Source organism: Cygnus olor, chromosome 26 (genome assembly GCF_009769625.2).
Source record: "Cygnus olor isolate bCygOlo1 chromosome 26, bCygOlo1.pri.v2, whole genome shotgun sequence".
Lineage (NCBI taxonomy): Eukaryota > Metazoa > Chordata > Aves > Anseriformes > Anatidae > Cygnus > Cygnus olor.
The window spans coordinates 4,804,690-4,821,995 of record NC_049194.1 but is presented as its reverse complement, the minus strand read 5'-3'; the positions used below and the strand labels follow the sequence as shown (position 1 = coordinate 4,821,995).

At 58.1% G+C, this 17,306-nt stretch overlaps 1 long non-coding RNA gene across 1 annotated transcript; it reads right to left on the bottom strand.

Annotated features, from left to right (window-relative positions):
- Nucleotides 1–5,417: 5,417 nt before the first annotated feature.
- On the bottom strand, nucleotides 5,418–13,552 carry LOC121060020. The gene is made up of 3 exons (XR_005814720.1): nucleotides 13,305–13,552; nucleotides 8,720–8,882; nucleotides 5,418–7,310 (listed from the first exon to the last, which is right to left on the bottom strand). It is a non-coding gene; the product is annotated as an uncharacterized LOC121060020 (long non-coding RNA).
- Between the last annotated feature and the right edge of the window lie 3,754 nt (nucleotides 13,553–17,306).

Below are 17,306 nucleotides of genomic sequence, written 5' to 3'. Positions count from 1 at the left end.
AAGCAAGGTTTTTTTGTTTACACTTGAACTAATTACACTTTTAAACCCGACAATAAAACATCAGCTCTGGGCCATTAGGGCCCGCTGCGGCCGGGCAATTCAGGAACTGCCACGCTTTGCAAGGAGATAGGAAGGCCGGAGACACGGCGTTCTGCCTAGCTTCAGTCAAGAGGACGCCAGGATCTTCACCTGGTACGTGGAGATGGGGGCCAAGGGTTCGAGCAGCCAGATGTCCCCTTTAGCTCTTCCTTGTTTCCTCCGGATGCGCATCCCCCAGATAAGGGCTGGCAGAGCGGGTAGACACAGACGTGTCCTGTCCCAATGCCCATCGTTGTTTGCCACGCATCTGTTCTCCACGCAACCGCCCCTGTTTCTCCAGAGACACGTTGATGTAGCAGGGCCTGAGGGTTGTGAAAGGTGGAGGCAATGGAGGCCTGGAGAGTGGGCCCATATGGAGGATGTAGGCCTGGGACGCCCGTGGTTGGGTCTTCTCCAAGAGGCCAGGCCTGAGCACGTGTCCATAGCGGGGGAGATGCTCTCCCAGGTGGCCAAGGAGCAGAAGGGAAGAAGCAGAACCCCCTGGGACATGTTCATCTCCATCTGCAAGGGAACGCACCATGGCCCATTGGTGGGAGCGCAACATCTCAGGAGCTTGGACTCAGCTTCTTGCCACTGCCAGAAGCTCTTTCTTCCTGGTTTTTGTCTGCCTTGGGCATTTTGTGTCCATCCCTGGGGAAAGGAGGTGCTGCTGTGGTGCTGAGTCCCTGGAGTGCCGTACCAGGCTGCTGCGGGTGAAGACCCTTTGAGCAAGAGGCGGTGGGGCTGGTGGTGGATGCAGTGCCCCTGGTGGCAGGGAGCTGGCCACCGCCACCAGGTGAGAGCTCACAAATCCCCGTGAGCACAGCAGTGAGGGACACCCAGCCACCATCCTGATCCATCCGCACTGGGAGATGCTGGTCATTGGCTCATCATAGCGGTGGCTGTCCAGAAACCATCTCCAGACTGGTATTTCCTGCTTTCTTTCCATCCCGTCTAGAAATAACCTGCGTTACACCAGCAAAGCACGTGAGACATGATGGGGAAGGGACCAGGCTTGGGGCTGCCGAGAGTTTTGGGTTGTGCCTGTGGTGAGATGGAGGGGAGGTGAGCAGGAAGAGGCAGGGTGATGGCACCTGCACCTTGGCAGTTCCGGGGGACTCGGGTTCCCATGCGAGGCTCTGAAGCCTGGTGGCAGAGGGTGGCTGAGCTGCCACCGACCCAGCCAGGCAGTCACTCAGCCCCTCAAGGGACCACTGAGAGGAAATGGAGAAAACCAAGATCTGATGGCCCATTCTTTGATCTCCTCAAATCCTCATCAGGGGGCAAACGAGAAACCCAGGGCTCTGTCTGCAGAGGGGAACGCGGTGTTTGAGTCCCATGGGACATTTTCTTTTTCTGCATCTGTCTTTCACTCAACAAGGACTGGAGAAGGCTTTTGCAAGGCAATAACCACCAACACCTTGCACCTCTCCTTGCCCCATCATTTCTTTGTAGCCATCCCATCCAACCAGAGCAGCACCCAAGCCACCTCTGAAGCCCTCTTTCACCCCTTGCTCTTGCATGGAGGTGACAATGTTGTGAGCCACCCTGCCTGGCCCCACTGCAGTGGGGGCTTTGCATGCAGAAATAAATCCTTGCAGAGCCAGGCTGCACTCAGGCTCCCACACCTCCCCTGGGCAGTGCTGGCACTGGGGCAAAGGCATCCCAAAGATCCCTGCCCACTGATGTGGTCAAGGAACCCACTCACATGGTGAAAAAGGGGCTGTTGAAGCTAACTGTTCCATGAAGAATTATTTTTTTATTACTTTAAAGAAATCCATATACAAAGCTTTTGGGGGAGAACATTGCTAATTTTATCTATAAAAAGATTCTCAAGTGTTTCTGGGAGCCAGTGGATTCGTTAGGAAATGAAGGAAGAAGCAGGACTGAAACTGCTTAAATACACCGATCTTTCCTTCCTCCTCTCCCATTTGAAGGGGGAAATTTCCCACTTTGGGAGAAAACCTGGGCAAACAGCTGGTTTATCCCAGCCCTCCCTTGGGGCAGGAGCAGGGAGGCAGCAACAGCAAGGCAATATTCATCCTGCCCATAAATCCCTCTGAGGCTGATGTTATTTCATCCATTCTGAGCTTGAGCTGCCTGGTGTTGGCTCCCAGCATGGGTCAAACCATCCATCCTGCCTGGCCCTGGCCCCACCATGCCTCAGTTCCCTGAAGTGTCTGTGCTACCACTGGACCAGGAAACCCCTGGGGATGCTCCTGGGAGGATTTTGTCTCTGCACAGCAGTTGCACCTTGTCCCAAATACAGTGTGTAAGCAAGGAAGGTGCATTGTCTCCCCGGGACCATCAGGGAAACTGAGGCATGGGGCAGGAGAGACGCTCCCCAAGCAGCTGCACCAACCTGGGGTGTACCCGCAGCCCCTCTGCACCCTGGCACTGCCCAGGACCCCCCCAGGCCAGCCCCACCGATGCCCCTAGCTCCTTCTGGGTGCAAACTGGCTGCAGGCAGTGCTGAGACCTGGCAGACTCGTTTCATGCAAGAGCAGCACATGGAGATGCTGCTCCTGCACGCAGCTCGCACTGGGGGAAGCCAACCCCAGATGCTGCATAGCTACGGCTGGGGGGGTCAGGCTGCATCTCCCCATGGCGTTGGGGGGAGGATGAGGAGGATGAGGAGGGAGGGGGACAGGGCACGATTTTCCAGCTGGGTCCCTCTTGGGTTGATTGACTCAGATTGCATTGATCCCGGTGTTATCAGGACATTTTATTTGCTGCGCAGGGGATGGTGAGAAAAGCCCCCGGAGGGACGGAAAGAGCAAGAAGAAGTGGAAAATCAGAGGTCAGCATTTTCCCACCCCTCATAATGCTCTGGAGGGGGGCAAAAAGCCAGACACACCTCCCCCTCCCCTCTCCCAGCAGCCCCAGCCCAGAGCCAGGCAGGAGCATCCCCAAAATGCCGCCCACAAGGCACACAGAGGATGTGGTGCAAACTGCCCAGCTGAGGCGTGCCGGTCCCAGCTGAGACCTGGGAGATATGGGGTCTGGGACCCTCCTTTAGCATTGTTCCTCCCTCCCAAACCCCCAGCCACAGCCCCCTGAGAGACCCAAGCTGAGACCAGGCAACTCCTCACACCCGTGGCAGGTGGCTCCGAGGAAAGGTAGCCGGTAAGTCCGAAGGCAGAGGGGCAGGGAAGATGCCAGCTGTGCCCCGGAGAGGTCCGGGCAACCAAAAAACACGAGTGGTGTGAACAAACCATGGCCATGGGACGCCCTGTAACCAGTAAGGGCGCAGGGCCGTTGGGTTTGGAGCCACAGGGAGCAATATCTGGGGGAGGATTTACAGCAGGGAAAGTGCACGGAGAGGTGGAGGAGGGAAATGTGCCCCGGCACTGGATGGGGTTTAAAACCGGGGGGAAGGAGGAGGAGGAGGAGGGGGATGAAAAAGAAATGAATCTGTGCACGGGGACAGCACAGAGACCTTCACTCTGCTCCCTGCTGTCCCCACGGCAAGGCAGGGGGTGGCAAGTTTTTGGGGCCACATCACCGTGTCCCCTGCACCGTGCAGCCAGGCAGGGAAGGGGCTCAGCTTCTTGCGAGCCCATCTCCCCCCGCCCTCTTTTTGCTTTTTTTTTTTTTTTTCCAATTCTTCTCATAAATGTCTTTCCACATCAAGGCCTGGAGGAAAACTGCAGCTACTGGAAACCCAGGGCAAGGTTTGCTCTTTGGGGACGTGGGGCTGAGTGAGCGGTGAGACGGGAGGGAAGGGACGGGACGGCCTTCCCGGCAAGAGCAGCCGCGCTGTGGGCTGCGGGGGGGGGGCGCCTGGGGGGGCATTAATGGGGGGAAGGCACCTTCCCCCTGCTTCCCCCCCACTCAAATAGGTCAGGAACTGCTGCGGGGCTCGGGCTGGACGCAGCGCTCCCAGCCCCCCCCACGCAGCAGCTGTGTCACTGGGGCTGATGTGGGGCTGCAAAAGAATGGGGTGCAGAAGTTAGTAGGGATTTGTACCCCAAAATCCTATGCACGCACAGCCAGGTCCCCATACCTCACCTCTGTCCCCCAGCCGGGCAATGTGCCTGCAGTGGGGACATCATTTGGCGCTGCCCTGCCCCATGGGCTGGGTCTCTACCTCTGAGCCCCCCCAGCACCCCTAAACACCCCCTGCACCAGGCTTCTCCCCTCCTCACCCTGCATCCCACCTTTCCCCTTCCTGATTTCCGTTCATCGTGAGGGCTGCGGCCGGGCACCAGCCTCCTCCCCGTGCTCTGGCCTTGTTTCAATTTTATGAGCTTTTTCTTGCTATAAATATGGTTTTGAGAGCCCATTTATCAGGTCCCGCAGCTCTGGAGTCAGCCTGCCGAGCTGCCCATGACAGGTCAAAATTGACTTGTATGATATTAGAATTGCTATTGATCCCTTCGGCACCTCGCAACGCTCCTGGCTCTGTGACCCGGTGTCAGGCTGGGTGCCCCTCCTTCTCTGTTCCCCCCCCTCCAGCTTATCCTCCACCCACAGCTGGGACAGGGTCCTGTGCCCTGTGACAGCCTGGCACCCTCAGGGACCTGGTCACTGTGTCCCCCCATGGACCTGGACCCCATTAACTCAATGCCTCATCTCTCCATGCTGTGTCGGTTGATGCTGAGCAGGATACAGCCCCTGTGCACAGCACACTCAAAGGGAAATCCCACCCCAGGCTGGCTCTCAGCCCTGTGCCCAAGGGTTTTGGTGCCAGGATGTGTGCTGCCCCCAGAAAGCCCATCAGATCCCCTGTGCCTCAGTTTCCCTGCTTGCAAGCAGGTTTCTGCACAGAAGGACAAGGCGCAGGCGGCTCCGGGTGTTGTTTTTATCAAAGTGGATGAACGCCACCAACAATTCAAGCTGAATTAGCCTGGTTTCTTCCGCCCCCGTTTCCTGGAGGATCCGTGCCTTCGACCCAGCTGCCTCCTGCAGACATTATAGATCCTGGCACGAACTGCTGGGGTCAGCCCTCGCAAGGACGGTCGGGGCTGTGGGGTGCCCACTGTGCAGGGCTGTACCAGCACAGAACCAAACTGCAGGGCTGTCCTTGAACAGCTTCCCAAAAGAGTGATTTTTCACCCCCAAGGATGCTTTGCCCTTCTACCAAAGCAAACCAAAACTTTTCCCATTTTCCCCTGGAGAAGGAGACTAGGACATCTTGCTGGCTCTTCTCATATCAGAATGATGGGCGTCAAAGGAAAAGAGCAGGTAGCAGGATCGAACCAAGCAGGAGAAGGTCATGCTTTGCCGGCGTGTCACCCTGCAGTGACAGGGTACTGTGGGCACTGCACAGGCGGCCAGGGCTCACAAGCACATTCGTGGGAGACAAACCATCCAAGACCACGCACGGTGAGGACACCAACCCTGCAGGGGTCCCTGCAGCCCTGGGGCGGGGGGAATACCTGGGGCAAGGTAGAGGCATGGGTGGTCATGTGTGGTGGTGGTACATGGTCCTTGCGTGGTCATTTCACGGTCATATGTCGTTGTGTGTGGTCAGCCATGGTTGGGCATGGTGGTGAGTGGCCATGTGTGGTCATCCACAGTTGTGCAAGGTAAATACGGTCACACAAGATAAATATTGTTGTGCATGATCACACATCGTCATGAGTGGTGGTGAGCAGTTGTGCATGGTCAAACATAGTCATGTGTGGTCACGCACAGTTGGGCACGGTCAAATATTGTCCTGCATGGGTGTAGGTGGTCATGCATGGTTGTACTTGCCCATGCATGGTGACCCAAGGGCACCCACGGCTGTGGTGGCACCCGAAGGCACATCCCTGTGCCTGGAGCAGGGCTGACCACCCCACCAAGGCCACGGGGATGCCCCCAGCTCACCAGCTCTGTGGGCGATGATGCATGGCAGACCCAAAGTGAGATCTGGATTTCAGAGGAGTTTGTTTGGAGCTAGGACTGGCAATCGATTAAGGGGAAATTCCGCATCTTCCAGAGCAGTCCGGGATTAATTTATGTTTGTCTGAAGGACGCTAATTAACCCTATTTAAGAGAAAGTTAACTTTAATACTGTGATCTAGCTGATATTAAGAAGCTGACGAGGAAAGCTGAAAGCAGCTGCTGCAATATCCAGGGCCAGCACCAAAGCCCGTGTTGCGGGAGCCACTTGGCACAGCCCCGGCACAGGACCCAGCTGCCCTGGGGATGCTTCCCTGGAGAGCACCCTGCTGGCCTCGGCAACCAAGGGCTGCAGAAGGAGGAGCAAATCCAGCCCAACCTGGGCTATCAAACTGGACAAAAAAATACATTTTTTCAGCTTCTTGTCAATTTCCCTCTCCCCCACCTCAAAAAAATATTAAATAGAAGTAATTTGATTTGAAATGAAAACCAATTTGAAATCATTAGCAAGTCGAAAGTCAGCAGAAACCAATTGTTCCTGGTCGTGCAGCACATTTGGGTCTGACTTCAGGCGTCTAAGTATGGCTGGAACGTTTTAAGGTCAAACTGACGGAAAGTCTTTGAAACAAAGTTGTTCTGGTCACAGAGCTCAGCTGGTTCGGGTGGCCCCATCCCAGCCAGCCCAGAGGTGCTGTGAGGGGGGGGGGGGGGGTGTCCCTACAGCAGCCCCTCGGGATGCTCCGGGGGCTGCCACCAGGTTGGGGACACCGCTGGCAGTGAGGGGCCAGGTTTCGAGGGCAGGGACGCCGCTCATCACCCAGGGCAGAGCGACATCCATCGAGTCAACAAAAAATCTCCTGGCAGCTCCATCTCTTTTTTCCCCCTTAAAGCAAACATCTTCATTACAGCTCGGAGTTGTTTAAATAAATGAATTAATATTGACAAACCATCAACGAGGCTAATAAATGATTAGTTAAAGGCATACATACATCACATTACGGTTAGCATTAGCCGAGGCTTAATTACTTGTGGAGAGGATCCCATTAGAGTAGGTGCTACGTCGCCGTCACCCTCCACAGCCCCCCACCCCTGCGGGGCTCCTGCTGTGCCCTCGGCCCTGCGCCTGGGACCTGCTGGCTTAGGGACGTGGGATGCTGCGGGATGCGGGATGCTGCGGGATATGGAGATGCTGCGGAATATGGAGATGCTCAGAGGATGTCTCAGTTTGCCCAGGCAGCAGCAGAGGAAACCCTCCCAGGACGCCTGCTCCCAGAGCAGCCCATTGGTGTGACGAGCCGGACGGGCTCAGGGGGCAGCGGCAATGCTGGGCAGGGGTGGCTACAGCCCAGGAAATTTGGCTGCTCGCTTTGCGCAAGTTGGTGAAACACCCAGATCCACACGGCCTGTGAAAAGAGACACCGACAAATAAAATAGGCAATAAATAATAATAACAATATCATAAAATTTTCAAATTTATTGAAAACCGGTCCACTCTCAGAATATTGGATTTTTCTATTATTTACACAGCTGCTGATTTTCTGTAAATATTTAATGCCCCATGGATTTTTTTCAAAGTACAAATCTGAACAATTTCTAAATTTAAAATCTATTGCACAGCACAACCCAGCATGAGCCAGATCCTGCCACCTGCCTCCGTGGGAGCAGTCCCCAGGGCTGTGCAGGGACCAACGCTGCACCCAGAGGTGTCCATGGAGGCTTCTAATGGATGGTGACATTTTGGGTCATCCTCCGGGTCCTTAGAGAGGACAGATGGACAAAAAAATATCTTCCTCCCAGTATATCTGCAGTTTGCCCACCACCCAGCCCTGGGTGCCACCCAAGGCCACCACACTTGTCACGCACATGACACCGCCGGGACAAGGAGCCCAAAAAGAGAAAATTAAGATGAAAGGCAGCTGGTGCGAGGCGCGCGTCCATCTGCATCTCAGCTTCGAGAGGTTTGTTAGGACTAAAGAGGCGCTTTCATCCCTCTCCAAGGTGTGTAATGCATCCCCAGCTGGCTTTCATCTCCGCCTGCCTGATTGATACTCAGGGCTCTAATGAGCATGACGGGAAAAGTGGCAGAGGCCGGGGGGGGGGGGGAACCCCTCTGCAAAGGTTTCAAAACACTTTTCTGTGTTGCAGCTAATGAGGGGACCGGGCGAGGGGAGACAGCACGGGGGGTGAGGAGCGTAACGGAGGTCTGGGGCTCCCTGAAGGCTGATGGGTGCAGCTGCCCACCCCAGGGACCTTGCAACCCCCTGGCTGCAGGTGACCCCCCAGGACCCACCTGCCTTGGAGCCAAAGTTTACAGCCAAAAGACGACTGCTGAAATTTTGCATGTCTCCGTACCAGGGAGCTCTGTGGGCGGCTGATCCTCCTCCTGCCTCCTGGCACCATCTCCCCTGTGCCAACCCCCTCCTTGTTCCCATACTGGTGGCAGGCACCCCGTTATGCCACCAAAGCCACCCTGATGGCAGCCCATGTGGCCCATCAGCTGCCACCACCCAATGTTCTGCAGCTGGGAGCCGGGCACCACGGGGCCTGTCACATCCTGCCCGTCCCAGCGGCGGAGCAAGGACCCGGCTGGTGCTTGCCATGGGGTCCCCAGCTGCGTCCCTGTGCCATCACCCCCAGCACCACCAGCTTCAGGTGCTGGGGTCTGCAGGGGAGTGCTGTTTCCCTGGGCTGGGGCCACATCCTTCACCCCACCGCTGCAGAAAGGCACCAGCACCTGCCTTCGTGGAGGACAGATCCTGCCCTCCCCACTCCTACACCTCCTTCCACCACCACCAGCACCCCATCTGCTCACTTCTGACTGTGCTCCCCTGCCATTTCCAGGTATAACGGGCTGCTGAGCGATGGCCACATGCCGATACGGAGCCTGACAAATGCGGCCGTGTCCAGGCTTCTCCCTCTCGGCTCCGGCCCATTTGTTTTCCTTAATACCCCGCTCTGTCTGCAGCTGCTGGCTCCTCTCAGCAAGGAAAAATAAATAAATAAATAAAACAAGCAGCATCTTCTGCAGAAATCCTGGGAGCTGGACAGTTTCAGAGCCTCGCTGCTCCCTGTGCTGCGCAGCCACGGCCAAATCCAGCCCCTGTGCATGCACCTGGGTGCTGTGCCCAGGGGTGGCCGTGGCCTGGGACTGTCCCCTGGTCACTGCTGGGGTGGGTGGCACAGCCCGAACCTCATGGGATCAAAGCAGTGCTGAGAGGGGGGGGATGTTTGGCACAATGGTCCTGGGGGGCAGGATTAGACCCCGCACTCCGACCACCCAGCCCAGCCTCCCCTGCTCCCTGAGCCATGACCGTGCCGGGTGCTGAGCTGCGCCTCCAGCCCGAACCTCAGCAGCAATTCTCCAGCACCCGGGCTGCGACCGAGGGACACCTGCGCCATGCCCACGCCGTGTCCCCTGCCCCATGTCCGAGCTGGGATGCTCGAACTTCAGGGACCAAAGCTGAGGGACAAGGTGACACCAGGGGTGTCCCCATGGTAGAGGGTCAGGAAGCCCCTTGGGACACCTCGGAGAGGCGCAGCGGTGACCGGGGGGGTTTATTCTCAGCTTCTCCCCCTCGGGGCCAGGCAGCCAGGCTCTTTAAATAGATCTGAAGCAGTCCGTGCACCTTGCCTTGATCGATCGCAGAGGGCTCCAAGCTGCTATCAGAGACGTGCTGATGAGCCAAGCGCTGTTGTCATCACCACCGCCCTCTCCTGTCCGTCCATCCGTCTCCCCCGATGCTGTTCCCCCCTGGCCACCCCCCACTACCTGCACAGGGACGGGCAGCACCCAGCATCCTGCCCTGCAGCGGCTCACGCCAGTTGGACAGTAAAACACCCCACATGTCATTTCCTTGGCCAGGACAAAATTTGGGGCAGGCTATTTGTGCAGGGAGCAGCCACTTCGCACGGGCATCGGGAGTTTTGGGCTCAGACAGAGCCTCGGGAGCCAACAGCTCCGAGGGAAGCAGGAGCAGGGGCTTAACACCACCCCCACCCCCCAGCACCGGTGCATTTGTGGTACCCAGGACGCATCCCTTCTCCCTGAGCTCCCGAAACCCACAGTGGGGTCTGCCCAGGCTTTTCAGCCTTTGGCAATTCCTTGTGCATGGAGAAAGCAAGAAATTCACTTTAAATCCTCCAAAATTCACTTTAAATTCTCCTGAGATTTCCTAGAACCCAAGGCATTACAAACCAAAGCCCAGCCTGGCCGTAAGCAATCTCCTTCTAAGCAACTTCAGCCCCAGAGCAGCCCGAGGTCCCCTACAACCTCGGTGCCAGCCAGGGTCCCCAGCCTGCCGATGGGGACAAGCGGCTCCCACAATGGCCGGGCCATCCCTGCAGCTGGGGACAGCACTTGAGCACCTGCAGGCTCCTGGGGCAGAGAGGAATAGCTGAAAAGCAGTGATGTCTTTTCTACCTCCTGCTCTCCCAGCCTGGTGAGTGGATGCTGCAGGGTATTTGGGAGCTGGAGGTTAGTCCCAGGCTTTGGAAAAGCTGTTGAAGTTAATTTTTCTTGGCCAGCAGCAAACACGGGTGTGTGGGAGGGCAGGGAGGCACGTCCTCGGCTTGCTGTGATGCTCTGAGCATCACCGCTTGTGGCTGGGATGTGCACCCAGGTGCCCACACCTTCTCCTCCCTGCTTGAGGCATGGAGAGATGCTTCAGCGAGGGGAAAAGTGCACAGCCCTGCCCAAAACGGGGCCCTGGGCTTGATGGGTCCCACACAAGCCCAAGTCGGTGTTCCTGCCTCCTTCCCCCAGCAGGGGCTCGGGGACACCAGCGCGGTGCAGAGAGCTGGGAGATGGCACCGGCCACCAGGGACAGGGGTGCTGCGGGCACTGCGGCTGCTGGAATTTCGGGCAGCCCTGATGGCCCCAGCCTTCTGCCTCCCATCGCACGCATGCTCGGAGCGCCTGGCTGAGCGATCAATATGTTTTTATGTTACACTGGGAGACCAAAAAAAAAAAAAAAAAAAGATGGGAAGGAAAGGGAGGAGAAGACGACGTATTTAGCACCGGAACAGTCGCTGATAATTGCCTCCAAGAGATATGTCTCAATACCTGGTGGCTGCTGGACCCAGAGATCTTTGCTGTAGCACTGAATTGCCAGCTGCAAACACCAGTGCCAGACAAAAGCAGCCATGCAAAATACAAGAGATATCCTTGTTTTTCCCAAATAAAATCCCTTGTCACACTTCCAGCAAGTCTCCTGCAGCCCCAGCAACGTGCGTGCCCACAGACATCACCTCCTCCCAAGGTCCTGTCCCCTTCCCTCCATCCCTGCCCCTCTGCATCCCAGGACCTGACTGGGTTTGCAGGAGCAGTCGGCGTCCCCACGCCGCCGGGGTCCCCCACGGGACAGCTGCTCCCTGCTCTCAGCCGGCAGCACGGGGAGCCCAGGGCCCTTCCCCTCCCTCCTTGCTTTTAAAGGATTTCAAAGCCTCTCATTTTCCAAGCCCAATTACTCCAGCACAATACCCCCAACCGGGCTCGGTGCACGCTCCGCTGCCTCCCCACTGCCCCGTGCCCAGCACCAAAAGGTGACGGTGCGAGGCCAGCGCTGGAGGGATCGATACGGTGCCTTCAGCCCCTGCACCGCCCTGCAAACCTCAGGCTCCTTTTGGAAAGGACTTTGTAGCAGAAGCAGGATGAGTCGGGAACAGGTACTCAGTGGTTTGGGGCATTTGGAGGTGCTTTGTGTGCTGTGGAGTTCCAGCAGCGTTGGTGAGGTGGGGCCGGCACGGTGACAGCCGGCACACGTGCACAGAGGGAGGCTTCGCTGAGCTCCCAGGCACCCCAACTCTCTGCTGCAGGATTTCCAGGCACCATCGCACAGCTGCAGCCCGAGCAGATTTCCCTGAGCAGCCCAGAACCTGCCTGCTGCCATGGAAGAAGCCCTCCCTGCCCCGTCAAGCCAAAAGCGCATCCGAGACGTGGAGCTGGGGGGGTTTGGGCTCAACACGGAGCCCACGCTGTGGGAAGCCACCAGCAGGTGAAGTTCTTACACCTGCCTGGTCAACCCGCCTCCCTTGCAGCCTGCTTGCCCTGCTTCTGCCAGGGCAATTAAACCAAAATTGGGCTTTGCCAGCTCTCTCAACTACAGCCAAGCCAAAGCCCTGGCAGGATGTCCGGAGAGGCTGGGACTTGCCTTTACCCAGGTGTTGTGAATGCTGAAAGGCCCTTCCTGAGTCTGGGATGCTGCTGGGCACTCCCATCCACCTGGTAATGCCCTTTTGAACAAAAATCTCCTCTGCCTCCACCACTCTGCCCCAGGGATGCCCCCAGCCACACGTGCCTCGAGGTGTGCCCGGTCTCAGCCCCGCAGAGCCGTTACGCCGCAGACCCTTCGCACCCCAGCCCCTCAGCAGGGAGCTGGTTTACAAGAAGAAGAGTGCTGGCTTCCCAAACAAGCCTCCCAGTCCACAACACATTTCCAGCCATACATAATCTAATATACGTTACCATAGCGCCAATCAATAACTCAGTAGGCCAGCTCCGAAATTATTCTCTTAAAGGGCCAGCACACCTCACGCTCCCCCCACCCCGGTCCCTCTGCCTCGCGGTGCCCGGAGGTCTCACGTGCTGGGCAGGCGGAGGGGTGGCACCTTCTGCACCCATCGTGTGCCCGACACGTGGGTGCCCGCCTGCCTTCGCCACTCGGCAGCATCTTCCTGCTCTGCATCCCCCGATTTCCTCTCCGACACCACCGCAGCACCCCAGGAGCAGCACCCTCGCGTGCACGCACATGGCAGCCACAGGCGAAGCGCGTGCAAAAATCAGACCTTGCTCTGCCAGCCCGCCTGCTAAGTGCGACTTCCCCTTGCTCCGATTCCCAGTAGCTCACATCAAAGCTCTGATGCGAGCGCAGGACCAGGCAGCATCTGAATCTCCTGCTCCATGGCCCCCAGCTCCTTGCACCCATCACCGGGGGTTTTAGGATGGGCACGTGTCCCCTCGGGGACCCCAACACCCTGCCAGCCCTTTCCTTTCAGCACAGCCTCGTGGTGCTGCCCCTGCTGCCTCCCCTGGCACGTTGTCAGAGCTTTCATGTCCCCAGGCATCAGGGGCTCTGCAGCCTCCGAGAGAGGAGGGTGTTTGGGAGCAATTCTAGCATTTTGGGTTTTCCAGGAGCTACCTGCCCCTGCGTGCTTCCAGCCTTGCTCATGGAGCAAGAAGGAGCACGTGCACAGTGGCACTGCCCAACAAACCCCCACGCATCCCAAATGTCCAGACTTGGTGCTGCCTTCAAGGCACCATCCTCTTCCTTGAGTGCCTGCAATCCTCTACAGACAGGTTGGCAAACGGGCCTTGCTGATACTTCACTGATCCCAACTGAGCTGCTTCCCCCCATTATATAGGGGAAAATGGAAAATAGAAATCACAAACCAGAACCCACCAGCAAAGAGCCAAACAACAGCAACCTCTCAGTGACCACAGTAGCTCCCCAAGCCCCTCTCTCTACATTACAAGCAAGCTCATCAAGATGATTCCTTTCTCTAGTCATGTTAACTCCAAAACCTACCAATGCAAGCTATGCTTGCCTTCTTTATCTCTCATTCTCAGCAAAGATATGAGAGGAAGAGTAATTATGTGAGACCATAACGAGCCTCAGCAACCAGCGATGGTCGTAAATTGTCTCATCTCGGGTGGAGTTCGGGAGGTTTCTGCACGGACCACGTGCTTGGCAGGTGGTTCTGTTTAACTTGCATTAGCAGTAATGGGAATCGCCCACCTGCGCCGAGGGCAGGGTGGCAAGCGGCCAAGAGACTTGAAAGGGAAATGCCTCTGCTCCTGGCCCCTCGGTGCTGTGGGGAGCAGGCAGCAGCGCAGTGCTTTTGGCGTGCGTTTTTGAGGCTTTTCTGTTTTTATTTTTATTTTTTTATTTTTTTTTTATTTTATTCCGAGCTCGCCACCCAATGCTCTGCAAAGGCAAACGAGATGTCGGGAATGTTTGTACTTGCTCAAAGCTGGTTGTAGGCAGGGTCCTGTTTACATCCAGCTTCCCCGGGCATGGAAAGAGAACACAACAGAATGAAAGAAAAGATGACAAAGGAGGGATTTTTCTCTCCATCTTTTATCTTCACCTCCCCCCTGAAAAAAAAAAACGTTTTAATGAAAATCCTGATCAGAAACCATCTATGAGAGTTTTTTGTTTGCTGCAAGGAAAAAAAAAATATATATATATATTTTAGACCCAAGGTGCCTGGCTTTTGGGAAAGTGGCTGCAGCTGCTCCTGCGGAGCCAGGCATCCTCTGGGCTTGGAGGACGCTGTCCCAGTGGCCTCCGACCGGGAGCCTCTGTCCGAGCCAGCGCCAACCCAGAGACCTGAGGTCCCCGATCTCTCCTGGGGGGGCTCAGCAGCCACCGTGCGCCCGTGCCTGACCATGCCGGCATCCCCCAGCCCCGCTCCCCCCCATTGCAGGCACGGAGCCATCGCCGGGCCCCCGGCAGCATCGCCAGCTGCCTCCCCGCGGTCCCCGAAGGGCAGCCCGGCCTCGGCAGCGCTGTCAGCCAGCCTCTACGTCTTCCATTAATTCACTTCACACTGTCCATATTGATCGGCTCTGCTCTCTCCCGGCTCCCCCCTTCCTCGGCCGCCCTCCCCCCCGCCGGCTGCTGCACCGATGGGCAGCCCGGGCTGCATGCTGCATGATCCATACAAACTCACTTACTCAGGGAAATCAATGGGCTCGAAAGAGCACACGCAGCAAGGCGAGGAGCCTGTCTGGGGATCGACCGCCCAGCAAGGAGACACAGAGAGCAGCATCCTGCAGCCCGCCTGCGCCCGGCAGCCCCCGCTGCCACCCTTGCGGTCCCCCCGCGGTGGCACCCTCCGGGCGATGGTGATCAGGGAGTGAAGGGGTGCAAAGGACAGGGGCTGGTATCAGGGATTTTTCCCCCTTTCCCAATAAAATGGGGGGTCTGAGAGGTGGCGGGGGATGCTCATCGCCATGCATCCCACTCCCAAATGTAAGAGGGCGCACATCCCCTCCTGCCCTTCGCTGCCGTGCCCTCTCTTCGGCTCTCTCTGCCTTCAGGCAAAGTCGCGCTGCACCCGTGCCTCAGTTTCCCCGTGTTTAACCCAGCAAATTGCAGGGCAAGGGTGAGGATTAGGGTTAAGGACAGGTTGCTCTGGTTTTCAGCACCACAGCAAGAATAAATGTTACTGGGCTGAAATCGAAGCTTTCAGCTTGCAGAAGCCTCCAAGCAGCCGACATCGCAGCTCATGGAGGAGTGAGCTCTGCCTTGCCATGGCTCCAGCCTTTTCTGGGGGTGACCACAGCTTGGGGGGGGCCTGTGCCCTTCCCCCCCCCCCCCCCCGAGTCCCTCCAGAACCCCCCCAGGAAATCGTTGCTGCTGCACAAGCAGCACACCAGCGTGATTAATAAATCCTGCCAGAGGAGCTGCTGCTGCTCTGAGTTCCCCCATCAAGGAAGGAAATCTTTATTTCTATATATTCTATAAACTAATTTTTGCATCGTTGCAATAAATCCATCTCCCAGCCGTCAGCTGTGATCTGCCTTCATTCCCAATCTCAGGATAGCTGGGGGGCAGGCTCAGGAGCACCCCCAGAACACCAGTACGGGGACGGGTCAGAGTGGTGTCCCTAGGTTGGAGCCCAAAATGGGAACCTGGGACGATGTTATAGGGACAGAAGCTGATGCTGGCACCCAGCTCCCATCCTGCGTGGTGCCTGGTGCCTCGGGATGGAGCCGGGAGCCCCGAATCCCTGCTGTGACCGAGATGTCACCGCACCGAAGTGACAAAAAGGGCCCAAACCCGGTGCCCCCTGAGCACCTCAAGCACGGGGCGGGGGGGACCCGAAGGAAGCGGGAAGGCCCTGAAATGGCGCTGGTGGTGCACGGCCCCAGCCTTACCGGTAAATCCTGGAAATGCCCCCGTCTGCGGGCGACCCGGCGGAGGGGGGGGGAGCCTTTTCCCAGCAGACCCCATCTCCGAGATGAGTGTGGTTGTGCGCTGGAGACAACGTGTCTGTGCGCCGCAGGCTCCAGCCCCCGGCCGGAGCAATGGGGAGCGGGGGTGGGGGGGTCTGTGGGCAGCGATAGCACGGTGGGGGGGCTGGTGCCCCCCTGCTGCCCTGTCCCCAGAGCCACCCCCCATGGCTCCAGGATGTCCCTTTGGGGGTCAGTTTGTGGAATTGGGGTGGGCCCTCGGGACCCGTCCACGCTGAGCATCCTCTGCTGGGACTTTTGGCTGGGAGCTCATCCCGCTGCGGGGCTGTGTCTCTGCAACCCGAGCATCGGGGCTTGCACAAGAAGTTGGGTTCCTACCCCATCTGCCTCCTGGACACCTTCTGGGGACGTTCCCATCTGCCCTGACCAGTTGGGCTGCTCCTGAGGTCCTGCACCCCAGTTTGGGGGGGATTTCAGTGCCCCATCATCCCACCCCATCCCATCCCACCCCATTGTAACGCACCCCATCCCACCCCACCCTACCTCACCCCACCCCATCCCCCTGCCCACAATGAGGCTCTGCCACCCAGACCCATCTCAGCACAGCCCGGAGACAGCGGCCGATTGAAGCCCACCGGGCAGGGCAGGCGGGCGTCCCACCAGGGAGATGAGTCTGCTGGGTCTCAGCCAGCCCAGGAGGGCCCCGAGCCGCAGCTCCGGCGCTCACCGAGCCCAGCTCTGCACCTCCATCACCGGGCGGTGAGGAAGACGCAGAGCACCAGGGATGGAGGAAGGCTGCTGTCACCTCTCCTCTCCACCCCGAGCCCTCCCCGGGGTGACTTCCCCCATTACTGGGGTGAAGCCCCCCTGCCCTTTCCCGCAACTGGCGGAGAGTCTCTTGAAACAAAATTCTCCAAGCAGCACTTTTTCCCCCCATTTTTGTCCTTTTTTCTCTCCCTTCCCCACGCTTTGCCAGCCCTGGCACTCGTTACCGGCGCTGGCAGCTAACGAAGGGCGCTGTGCATAGCAATGAGATTGATTGACCCCGCTGACCCCGGCCAGGGCCAGGGCTCCCTCCAGGGCTCCCAGGTCACCGGCTGCTGACCATCACCGGTTGCCACGGTGACACCAGCGGTCCCCCGGGACGGGGGGGCTCCGGGATGCAGGGGGGGGGGCGCCGGGGCAGGTCAGCGTGTCAAGGCTAGTGCATTAGTGGGATGCAAGTGGATTTGGGAGGGCGAGGGTTAAACTCCGGGGGCGGCTGGCACCCCGAGGGGCAGGTCCCGGTCTGGGGGTGCCCCGGGGGTGGCACAAGTCACCGGTGAGGGGCGGTGGGGGGGGAAACTGAGGCACGGGGGGGGTGCAGTGGGGAGGCAGGAGAACTTGGGGCTGGACGGGAGCAGGAAGGAGGCCAGAGGGGGAGGCCGGGGGGGGGGGGAGGAGGAAGGGGTGGAGGTCGGAAGGGGGGTGCAGGATGGGGGGG